Source organism: Terrapene carolina, unplaced genomic scaffold (genome assembly GCF_002925995.2).
Source record: "Terrapene carolina triunguis isolate 2854851 unplaced genomic scaffold, T_m_triunguis-2.0 Scaffold42, whole genome shotgun sequence".
Taxonomy (NCBI): domain Eukaryota; kingdom Metazoa; phylum Chordata; order Testudines; family Emydidae; genus Terrapene; species Terrapene triunguis.
Window position 1 is genome coordinate 62129313 of NW_020664393.1, and position 11370 is coordinate 62140682.

At 38.0% G+C, this 11370-nt stretch overlaps 1 protein-coding gene across 1 annotated transcript in view; it reads right to left on the reverse strand.

The window, feature by feature from the left end:
• FAM49A (family with sequence similarity 49 member A) overlaps nt 1–7890 on the reverse strand; it is a 68693-nt gene extending 60803 nt beyond the window's left edge. The window contains exon 1 of the mRNA XM_024198630.3: nt 7870–7890. The gene's annotated coding sequence lies outside the window, so the exon portion shown is untranslated. The remainder of the gene's footprint in view (nt 1–7869) is intronic.
• Between the last annotated feature and the right edge of the window lie 3480 nt (nt 7891–11370).

Below are 11370 nucleotides of genomic sequence, written 5' to 3' on the forward strand. Positions count from 1 at the left end.
CACACACACACACACACACACACACACACACACACACACACACACACTAAATATTTCCCCGTCATATTGTTTAAACATGAATATATACTACTAAAGTAAATGAAACAATGAATTCACACTACTGTGGCTCTTTTGGGTAATGTTGATCATTAATTTGGCTCCTGAACCACTGAGGTCTGAATATCACTGGCATAGTCAAAAAAAAAAAAATGCCGTAACCCACTTTGCATGAGTATAAATGATTACACAGGGTTGCAAGGCAGTAAAGAATCTGGTCCCCAATATATGTATAATTTTTTGAAACTATACAAATATTCACACAATGGAATGATTTTCTACAGCTGACAATCTACAATCACAGCTTTTCGCTACATATTTTAAAATTTCAGATCTATTTTAGTTTAAAGTAGCCAAAACAACAATGCTATTGACAAAACTGCATGATACTCTGTAAAATCCAAGTGATTCTTAAGTGATTGTGTGTGTAGATAGTCACTGACACAGGATGGAAGAATGCTCTGGAAAGCTGTTCCTCTCAGCCCCAGGAGAAATGTTTCTGCGAGGTTTAGAAATGGCTTGGTGAAAGAGCTGATATTTATCTTCCACCCTCTTTACACCCAGCCCTCCCCCCCGCCCATCAGAATCCTCTCTCATCAAAGGGAAAGAAAGAACAATTGGGCCTTTAATTCAAAGTTGTTTAACAAAAAAACAAAATCATCAGAACAAAATTTATTTCAATTCTGCAGATCTTCATTGAAGGTGTTACTATCAAGTATTCCCAGGAAGAATTAAATCTATTCTTCACTTTACCAGTAATATGGTCTCTCTTTTTTAAAAAATTGTTACCATCCGAGATGCACAAAACTCAGGGGGGAGGGAGGGGACCAAAAAAATATCTGAGTTACTTTAGACATGTTTACATAAAATAGAATACAGCAAGCAATGTAACAGAATAAACTTCCTAATGCGATTTTTAAAACATACATTTTTTGCCTTGTGATTCTCTCCAGTGCAAGTCATATGGTAGCGTTTTTCTCCTTTTATGGGCAAAAGAATAGAAGGAAGTCAGCACCACTACAAGAACTGCTCCCTTCAGCACTGGCATATGAATTAGGATGCTGTGAGCAGCTCTACTACTACTCACTCATTCCCATCTCAGTAAAAAAAAAAAAAAAGAGTGCATACACAAAGCACAAACGTAGAACATGAAAATCTATCAACATTTTTTCTAATACGTACGTAGTTACTGGTCACAAAATATGTCATGATTTCCTGGCTACACTTTAAAAACTAAAAGATGCAGGACGGGTAAGCAAATACAATTATTAATGCCATATCACTAGTATATGAATTTATCTTTTGGAATCAGATATACTGACTCAGAACTGTAAGTAAAACGCAAAACTGCGTAATACAGTATTTACTATTCTACATTCCTAAATGTGTTCTATAATGTTTTGGTGTCTGCCTCCACATCCTTTTGTTGAACAAATGCAGCTCAACAAAACAGGACCAGAAAAGAGACTAATAATGTAGTTTACAAAACTTTGGCCTTCTAGAAGACATTGTCAACTTCTTAAGGCTCCAAACTGTAGAAAGGTAAATGCCATTCCACATGCCTTCAATGAGTTTTGTTGTTCTGCATTATTAACAAGACAAAGTTCAGTTTGGGGCCTCAGTAACTCAGATGACAATTAGGAAGCCTGGCCCCACTCATATGATGATGCTCCTGACACGCACACATTTGCCTAACTACAGCTGCTTATACAGATTACTTATAGGTCCAACCTAGTCACCAGCCCCATAGGATGTGGGCTGCAGACTCAGATCCAAAAATCCACCTGTTGTTACTCAGCTATTTTCACTTAATATTGTAACCAAGCTGTCCCTTCTTTCTTGGCCACCGATGCAGCAAACAGTTAAAGTTAACCAAGTGTAAGTGTTTGCAGGATCACAGGCCAAGTCTTAAAGTTAAGAACATGTGTAAGCATTTGAAATAGCAGAGCCTTGGTCCTTAAAACTAACTGAAAGAGATGCAAACTTTTAACAAGGGACACTGTCAGGTCAAATATGATTCAAAATGCAGGGTTGGTGACCAGTTAAAACAAAAAAAAAAAAACAAAAAAAAAACCCCCCCCCCCCCCCCAGGCCTATCACTGCTAGTACATGAGAACCTGAAAGTGAAATTTGTTAGAAACTTACTAGTCAAATTTTTATAACCATAGGATTTGCTCTTTGCATTTAGCAGCATAAATAGTGAAAAATGTTTTTAATTTTGTTTTAATAATCAAATATGATTTCAAACATAAGCAAGGAATATGCTTCTTAAATTTGATTTTTAACCCGACAGTAACCCTTCTGTTTTATTTATAAATCAATCATACAGAATGTAACTGCGTTCACAAAACTATTAACATTTACTACAATTGTGGTGACTCAGACTGTAAGGACTTAACAGCCCACAGTGTTCGTCAGTAGCAGAATAAAAGGGGATTTTTTTTTTTTTTAGGTAGATTTACTTTTAGTTCAGTAAAAGACAACGTGTGACAACCTATGACATAATGAACAAATAAATAGTCAAATCCCAACCATGCTTGTCAAAATGTAACTAACTAGTTTTACACCCATTATATTAATGGATAAGCAACTAGCCACACACCTAAAACCTTTATGATCTGTCCATAAAAGCTATACAATTAAAAAAGGAAAACATTCAAACCATGAGCCTCTCTACTTGTAAAAAAACTAATCAGTTAATCAAACAATATAGCCCAAACTCACTTCAAGATCTGAAATCCAACAACATAAATTATTAAAAGCACACAACAGAAAAATTTTAAAAAGAGGTAATATTTGATGCAAAAATATAAAGAAAAACTATAAAGAACCTCAAGACATACACCATATAGACACTAATCTGTTCAATACTGATAACACTAACAGGGGTTCTCAAATGTTCCTAGCATGGACTACTTTGAGAGAATCTCATGGACGCTGTTTTCCAATATCCCAGTCCTGATCTCATTTGTAATCACTAACTGTCCTTGTAGTAATTGCAATTGTTTATATGGAAATGTAACATTAGGAAAGTATTTAGATATTGTTTACTGTGTTTTCTATATTTGTTATTTTGTCCTTCTATTGGAGGGAAGTCATACTTCCCCCCTAGCTACTTGCAACTATTTCTCCACTCCCTTGAAATTCTGGCCTGCCACATCCATAAGAACATAAGAATGGCCGTACTGTGTTAGACCAAAGGTCCATCTAGCCCAGTATCCTGTCTACCGACAGTGGCCAATGCCAGGTGCCTCAGAGGGAGTGAACCCAACAGGCAATGATCAAGTGATCTCTCTCCTGGCATCCATCTCCACCCTCTGACAAACAGAGGCTAGGGACACCCTTCCTTACCCATCCTAGCTAATATCCATTAATGGACATAACCTCCATGAATTTATCCAGTTCTCTTTTAAACGCTGTTATAGTCCTAGCCTTCACAACCTCCTCAGGCAAGGAGTTCCACAAGAAGAACTTCCTTTTATTTGTTTTAAACCAGTGCCCATTCATTTCATTTGGTGGCCCCTAGTTCTTGTATTATGGGAACAAGTAAATAACTTTTCCTTATTTACTTTCTCTACATCACTCATGATTTTATATACCTCTATCATATCCCCCCTTAGTCTCCTCTTTTCCAAGCTGAAAAGTCCTAGCCTCTTTAATCTCTCCTCATATGGGACCCGTTCCAAACCCCTAATCATTTTAGTTGCTCTTCTCTGAACCTTTTCTAATGCCAGTATATCTTTTTTGAGATGAGGAGACCACACCTGTACGCAGTATTCAAGATGTGGGCATACCATGGATTTATATAAGGGCAATAAGATACTCACCGTCTTATTTTCTATCCCCTTTTTAATGATTCCTAACATCCTGTTTGCTTTTTTGACCGCCGCTGCACACTGCGTGGACGTCTTTAGAGAACTATCCACGATGACGCCAAGATCTTTTTCCTGATTCATTGTAGCTAAATTAGCTCCCATCATATTGTATGTATAGTTGGAGTTATTTCTTCCAATGTGCATTCCTTTACATTTATCCACATGAAATTTCATTTGCCATTTTGTTGCCCAATCACTTAGTTTTGTGAGATCTTTTTGAAGTTCTTCAGTCTGCTTTGGTCTTAACTACCTTGAGCAATTTAGTATCATCTGCAAACTTTGCCACTTCACTGTTTACCCCTTTTTCCAGATCATTTATGAATAAGTTGAATAGGATTGGTCCTAGGACTGACCCTCAGGGGACACCACTTGTTATGCCTCTCCATTCTGAGAATTTACCATTTATTCCTGCCCTTTGTTCTCAGTCCTTTAACCAGTTCTCAATCCATGAAAGGACCTTCCCTCTTATCCCATGACAACTTTATTTATGTAAGAGCCTTTGGTGAGGGACCTTGTCAAAGGCTTTCTGGAAATCTAAGTACACTATGTCCACTGGATCCCCCTTGTCCACATGTTTGTTGACTCCTTCAAAGAACTCTAATAGATTAGTAAGACACGATTTCCCTTTACAGAAACCATGTTGACTTTCGCCCAACAATTTATGTTCTTCTGACAATTTTATTTTTTACTATTGTTTCAACTAATTTGCCCGGTACTGACATTAGACTTACCGGTCTGTAATTGCTGGGATCACCTCTAGAGCCCTTTTTAAATACTGGCGTTACATTAGTTATCTTCCCGTCATTGGGTACAGATGTCGATTTAAAGAACAGGTTACAAACCAGAGTTAATAGTTCTGCAACTTCACATTTGAGTTCTTTCAGAACTCTGGGGGGAATGCCATCTGGTCCCGGTGACTTGTTACTGTTAAGTTTATCAATTAATTCCAAAATCACCTCTAGTGACACCTCAATCTGTGACAATTCCTCCGATTTGTCACCTACAAAAGCCGGCTCAGGTTTGGGAATCTCCCTAACATCCTCAGCCATGAAGACAGAAGCAAAGAATCCATTTATTTTCTCCGCAATGACTATCGTCTTTAAGCGCTCCTTTTGTATCTCGATCGTCCAGGGGCCCCACTGGTTGTTTAGCAGGCTTCCTGCTTCTGATGTACTTAAACATTTTGTTATTACCTTTTGAGTTTTTGGCTAGCCATTCTTCAAACTCCTTATTGGCTTTTCTTATTACATTTTTACACTTAATTTGGCAGTGTTTATGTTCCTTTCTATTTACCTCACTAGGAGGTCTCACCTCCAGACCTATGTGCAGGAAGAAGGGGACTACCACAAGAGAGCTATGTAGTGGTAGAGATTGCTCCTGTCTCACTGACAGCTCCTGAGACAATTGGTAGCTCCATTCTCACTGGTAGATGACAGTTCCTGTCTCCGAGGCCTTGTCTACACTACAGAAGTTCATACCCACTATCCAGCACTGATACAGTTGCATTGGTGATAGCAGTGCCAGCACCAGAGTAGATAAGGTCTGACATTTTCATTCCCATGTTGTGAAACCCTACTCTGAGACTATGCTGAAAATGCCTAAGCATAGTCTATGCTAGAGCTTACATCACTGATATTAAAGATGTAATGTAGATGAATATAGAACAGCTCCCATTTCCTCTTCTATGCAGGAGCCGCTTCTACTGGAGGCAATTATGGTGGCTCTGCCTTGTTGCTGCTTCTACAGATGTCCAAGGCCTTCAGATCTGAAAACAATGCGCAAACAGCATAGAACCTCCTCTATTGAAACCACCAGCAGGCTACACCACAGTTTGAGAACTGCAGAACTACAAAATTACATAATAATGCGCTAACAGAGGGAATCAAGTTACACTGAGGGAGGGGATTATCAGGCTGAAGCAGCATTAGACACTAATAGTTTCTAGAAATAATGACAACTCAGAAGAGAAACAATCCTAGCAATTCCAACTTCCAGATCCAATCTAGAAACAAGCCATTTAAACAAATAATATTAAATACTATGAGAAAATCCTTCCTCCCTGTTCCTGAGTTACTGATCACTCAGAAGAAAATGATCTTGAATGCTTATGAACCAATGTTCTAACAGATAAAGTACAAGATACAGTATTAGTTAGTGTCTGCTACAGACCACCAAGTCACAACAGGGAAAAGGATAACCTCCTCCTTATGCAGCTATCCATAATACATAGGAGAAAAGGTATGTGATTATGGGAGGGCTTCAATTTAAATGATACATGTTGGAGGTCTCATGCTGCCGGTACTAAAAATTTTTCAGAATTTCTAAACATTACAGATTACAATTTCCCAACTAACAAAATTGTACTGTCAACATGGGAAATTTTTTTATTAGTGTAGAACTTGTCCTAACAAGGAGCTGATCATAGAACTAAAAATTAATATTAGCTTAGGTACAAGTGATCATGACTTGGTCATATTTATAACATGCAAGCAGAATGAGTCCAACCCAGTAATATATATTATATTTATTGCTTTAATGGGGCCAATTACACAAAGCTGAGAACAGTCATGAGCCAGTTAGCTAGAAGGAAGAACTGACTCTGAACAATGTGAATGATAATTGGATATCATTTAAAGACACCTTACCAGATTCTCAAAAAGCCACAATTCAGGAAGAAGACTTTTTTATTTTATTTTATTATTATTAAATCAGCACAATCTGGCTTAGAGGGGAAGTGAAGACAGCTACAAAAAAATTAAAAATAATATATACCAAATGAAAGAAAGGGAAAGCTCATTTTAAGAAATATAAACCAGAAGTTAGAAATTATAGAAAACTGATTAGGGAAGCCAAGGGACACAAGAAGAAATCTATGGCCAGCAAAGTTAAGGACAATAAGGAGGATTTTTTTTAAAATATATTAGGAACAAGAGAAACCTGACAATAATATGGGACCATAACAACACTACATTATCAATAATAATGCAAAAAAGTCAGAAGTGCTCAGTAAATATTTCTGTTTTGTATTTGAAGGAAAAGATGATGTAGTGTCATCATGCAATAAAAATACTCTTCATCCTACTAGTACCTCTGGAGGATATTAAACAAAAGCTAATAAAGACAGACATTTTTAAAATCAGCAAGTCCAGAAAACTTGCATCCAAGAATTTTAAGAGAGCTAGCTGAGGAAGTCATTGGAAGATTAATGATGATTTTCAATCAGACTTGGAGCACCGGGGAAGTTCCAGAAGACTGGAAGAAAGCTAATATTGTGTCAATTTTTATAAAGGGTAAATGGGATGACCTTAGTAATTATAGGCCCGTCAGCCTGACATCAATCCCAGCAAGATAATAGGACTCAGTTAATAAGAATTTAAGGAGAGTAGTAGAATTAATGTAAATCAACATGAGTTTATGGAAAAATAGATCTTGTCAAACTAACTTGATAATTTTTTTGATGAGATTATAAATTTGGTTGATAAAGGTAAAAGTGCTGACATAATATACTCAAACTTTTGTAAGGTATTTGACTTGGTACTGCACCGTATTTTGATTTAAAAACCAGAATGATATACAATTAACATAGCACACATTAAATGGATTAAAAACTGCATAACCGATAGGTCTCAAAAAGTAATTCTAAACAGGGAATCATCACTGAGTGGGTGTGTTTTCAGTGGCATCCCACAGGGGTCATTTTTTGGCCCTACAATATTTAACATTTTATCAATGACCTGGAAGATAAAACTCAAAATCATCACTGATAAAGTTTGAAGATGACACACAAGTTGGAGTGGTAAATAATGAGGAGGACAAGTCACTGATTCAGAGCGATATAGATCGCTTAGTAAACGGGGCACAAGCAAACAATAAGCATTTTAATACGACTAAATGCAAGTGTATGCATATAGGGACAAAGAATGTAGGCCATACTTACAGAATAGGAGAATCTATCCTGGGAAGTACTCTGAGAAAGAGTTGGGGGTCATGCTGGATAATATGCTGAACATGAGCTCCCAATATGATGCTGTAGCCAAAAGAAGTAATGTCATCCTGGGAAGCATGAACAGGGGAATCTGGAGTAGGAGTACAAAGGTTATTTTACCTCTGTGGGCACTAGTACAACCACAGCTGAAATACCGTGTCCAGTTCTCATGCCCATAATTCAAGAAGGATGTTGATAAATTGGAGAGGGTTCAGAGATGAGCCATGAGAATGATTAAGGATTAAAAAATATGCCTTATAGTGATTGAGCTCCTTGAGCCTATCTATTTATCTTAACAAAGAGAAAGACAGCAGGTAACTTAACTACAGACTATAATTATCTACATGAGGAATAAATATATAATAATGGGCTCTTCAGCCTAGCAGAGAAAGATATAATGCAATCCAATGGCTGGTAGTTGCAGCTAGACAAATTCAGACTGGAAATAAGGTGTAAATTTGACAGTTAGGGTAATTAACCACTGGAACAAATTACCTAGGTTCATGTTCAATTCTCCATCACTGATAACTTTTCAATCAAGATTGGATGTTTTTCTAAAAGATATATTCTAGGAATTATTTGAGAAATGATCTGTGGCCTATGTTATACAGGAGGTCAAATTAGATGATCAGAATGGTCCCTTCTGGCCTTGGAGCCTATGAAACCTGTCCTCAGACATTTCTATTGCAATCTATTAATTCAAATAAAATCCACAGAAAATTAGATCCAACAAGTCCCAAATAATATATTAAAGGAGAAATTCAAACTTCTAGGTGTGCACAGTAATAAGACTTATAGGAGCTGTTTCAACCTAGTTCTGGAGTCCATTTACCAGAGACAGAATCATATGAGCTAACCACCATGCTGGGACTGCTTCAGCCCTCAAAAAACAGATTCTTCTGTATTAGAAGGAACATCAGTAAGATATTCAAGTTACTTGATTATCATCAAAAGACTAGCCAATATCATTGGACTACACAAAACCCAAAACAGATGTTCCCCATCTTTGCACTACAGAATGGTAATCAACATATATAAAAAAAAAAGAAGAAATTAGGAAGTGCATTTCAAATTAGGAAGTGCATCTCTTTCCCCCAAAAAACCTTTGATTCAATCTATGCAGTGTTGTTGTAGCTGTGTTGGTCCAAGGATATCAGAGATACAAGGTGGGTGAGGGAATATATTTTATTGGACCAGTGCCAGTTGGTGAAAGAGACAAGCTTTTGAGCTTACACAGAGCTTTTCTTCAATGTGACATCCTGGATGGAACTTTGGGCTTCTGCAAAATGGAAATGATGGTGGATTAATTAGCATATGTACCAATCCATTCTCTGTGAAACAAAAAACTACATGTTCAAACAGATGCCTTCAAGTGACAAGATAACAGAAAGGACCACAGTATCAATCCAGACATGTTCAACCTACACATACAAACTGTGCTCTTACCCAGAGCTTTCACTAAAAACCTTCAAGAAAAAAAAAAAAGTCAGTTGGTATACAAATGATCTTGTCATAATCTGGCCAAATCTTGCCTTAGACTTAGTAAAGCACAAGGCCCCTACAAGGCAATCTAGAGAGAAAAAATGCCATGTTTTCCAGGTAAAACTCCAACTAAAAAAGCCTCCAAACCATGCATTACTCATAAATTTGCTTCAAAATGAAAGCATCAAGGAACTACAGTACACCATGAACCTGCTATGTCCTGAAACGTCAGTGTATGCCTACATTCCCCCCTTAAGAACACAAACACCACAACAAGATAATGGATACTCCTGGGGAAATTTTGCACCATTGCGCATGTGCAGAATTCATGTGTCCTGCAGAATTCTTATTTTTCCTGCAGAAAATACATTCTGCCCAAAAAGTGCTGCAGTTCCTTTCCACCTTTTGCCCACCAGAAGTTGCTGTGGCATTGGAACAGCCAGCAGCATGAACCCAGCCAGCTATTCTGACACCACAGCGGCCTCTAGTTGGCAAAAGGAAGAACGGCAACGCTTCTGGGGCAGAATGTATTTTCTGTGGGGGAAAAAAAGTTCTGTGCATGCACAGTGGCGCAGAATTTTCCCAAGAATAGAAGTTCATCACAGCACCCTCCCCACGGAGCCACATTAGGACAGACAGAGTGGGGCACCCAAGGCTGCTGGGGGAGGTCACAGACTGGGGTTCAGAATGGCTAGTGCGGGGACACACTGGGGTGTGGGCTCAGGAGCCTGTGAGGTGACAGCATTGAGCCAGGGGCTGAATGAGAGTGGGGGTGCAAGGCCACATGGGGAGGGAGGCTGCAGAGACCCATGAGGGTGTGGGGACAGGGACCCATGTGCCTGACTGAATGGGAGAGGCTTGGGGTCAGCCAGGGTCTGCATGGGGGAGGCTTCCCAACTCCCTCACAATCCCACCTCTCCCTCCCTCCAAAAAACCCTGTTCCATACTTCTCCCACCCACACCCAACAACCCTCCAGGCTCCTTCCCCCTCTCTCAGCTCCTCCATTACCCCTGACTCCCCCAAGCCTTTGCACTGCTTCCGACAGGTGGAGGAAAGACAGTTATGTATTGTAATTTAAATTAATTACTCAAAGTTCTGTATTAATGTGCTAGTAAGGAATCTATTTGACACACAAAAAAAAAAAAGTTACCAGAATCTTTTTTTATTTGGTCTGTATTGTTACAGGCATACTTACTGAGAGATATTTTGAAATAAATTACCAAAATAATTGAAACTGGCATGATTATATTGTGTTATTTTGACAAATAAAATATGCAGAATTTTAAAATATGGTGCGCAGAATTTTTAATTTTTTGGCACAGAATTTTTAAATTTTTGACGCAGAATTCCCCCAGGAGTAAATGGCGTAGGAAGGTTTATGAATTCAAAATCTAAGGCCCAATTACGACTCATTAATTGACAAGTCACCACAGAGCACTAGAGAACTAAACCCAGGAATCTGATAAACACACTCCACAACCTATACAATCAATCATTATCAAACCACATCAATATTGTCCTCGAGATCAAAGTAGGAATACATTCACAAACTGGGCCAATTTTTATTACCACAATAAAGGGCCACAACAAACAGGACTGCTGATAGACCATTCTACCCAGAACTACTATACTAGCAAAATTGTATCGTAGACCAGTGGTTCTCAAACTTATTTTTCCCCGCAGACCACTTAAAAATTGCTGACGGTCTCGGCTGACCACTTACTGATCTTTCCAAACGTTGTTTGTACCGTTAGTTAACTATTGTAAAGCGCTTTGTATAAATGCTCTATATTAAAAAAAAAACCCTTAATAAACTGTTTTTGATTTACAAATAAAAGCGCACAACACATATTTTAATATCAGTATTCTTACCTTTCTAATGCAATGGAAGTGTTGTGATTTTGAATATTATTACATGAATTAGCAAATGAATGATCAAACTTTATGTATGCAGCTGAAAGGGAGTTTCT